Genomic DNA, 1,374 nt, shown 5'->3' on the forward strand with positions numbered 1-1,374 from the left:
AAGGAGAGACTGGAAGGGCTGACTCATTAGGGGGAGAGCAAGTGGGAGTACGGAGTAAGGTGTATGTAAACTTATATGTGACAGTCTGACTTGATTTGTAAATGTTCACTTGAAGCTCAATAAAAGTTAATTAAAAAAAAACCAAAAAAAAAAATTTGTTGTTGTAGGGGGCTATTCTGTGCATTGCAGATGTTTAGCAGTATCCCCGGCCTCTACCCACTAGATGCCAGTACCTCCCCTCCCCCAGTTATGACAAAAATGTCTCCAGAAATTGCCAAATGGCCCCGGTGGGGCAAAATTATATCTGATTGAGAAAGACTGATTTAGAGAAAAAAATTAGGTAAAAATTGTACTTAGTTACAATAACATCTAAACGTATTTGGGGGGAAAACTGAAGTTTGGTAAACAAAGCTCTAAGTCCTTGTTATTTGAAAAACAATTCTAAAATTTGTAAATTTTTATTTGCATGTTTATAAATATGCTCTAGGTTTCCTATCAAGCCTAAAAGTATTCTGTGCTCGTTTCTGCAGCACATATACTAAAATCGGGATGATACAGAGAAGATTACTATGGTCCCTGTGCAAGGATTAAGTGCAAACTGGTGAACCCTTTCATATTTTTACATCTACTGGTCCCATCCCAGCTGAAGCAAAGGAGAATGAAGAAGACCAAAGACACAAGGGAGAGATTAGTCCAAAGAACTAACGGAGCGCAACTACCATGGCCTCGACCAGACTGAGCCCAAAGCAACTAGATTGTGCCCAGTTACCACTCCCGACTGCTCTGGCAGGGATCACAGTAGAGGGTCCTGGACAGAGCGGGAGAAAAATGTAGAACAAAATTCAGATTCACCAGAAAAAAAAAAAACAGACCAATCTTGCTGGTCTGACAGAGATTGGAGAAACCATGAGAGTATGACCCCAGGACGCCCTTTTAATTCAATACTGAAGTCAGTCCTGAGGTTCATCCTTCAGCCAAAGATTAGACAGGTCTATAGGGCCAAAATAACACACATGAGGGATGTGCTACATAGTTCAATCGTGTATACAAGACTAATGGGCACACCAGCCCAAAAGCAAAGATAAGGCAGGAAGGGACAGGAAAATTGTATGAACTGAAACAGGGAAACTGGGGTGGAAAATGGGAGAGTATGGACACACTGCAGGGTTGGCAACCCATATCACAAATCAATTTGTGTATTAACTGTTTAATGAGTAACAAATTTGCTACGAAAACATTCATCTAAATCACAATAAAAAAAAAAAAAAAAGCTAAAATTATTCCAAAAACTTAAAAAAGTGTTGGGCTACTAAGTACATAAAATTCATCTTTATTTTTCTTTTACCTCCCTTTTCTTCTCCTGACTTCTTTTCC

General features: G+C 39.2%; 1 non-coding gene across 1 annotated transcript; it reads left to right on the plus strand.

The window, feature by feature from the left end:
- Positions 1-514: 514 nt before the first annotated feature.
- LOC135231498 (U6 spliceosomal RNA) lies at positions 515-621 on the plus strand. Its single transcript, XR_010322192.1, has one exon. It is a non-coding gene; the product is annotated as a U6 spliceosomal RNA (small nuclear RNA).
- Positions 622-1,374: the final 753 nt, after the last annotated feature.

Source organism: Loxodonta africana, chromosome 5, assembly GCF_030014295.1.
Source record: "Loxodonta africana isolate mLoxAfr1 chromosome 5, mLoxAfr1.hap2, whole genome shotgun sequence".
In the NCBI taxonomy this organism is placed as follows: domain Eukaryota; kingdom Metazoa; phylum Chordata; class Mammalia; order Proboscidea; family Elephantidae; genus Loxodonta; species Loxodonta africana.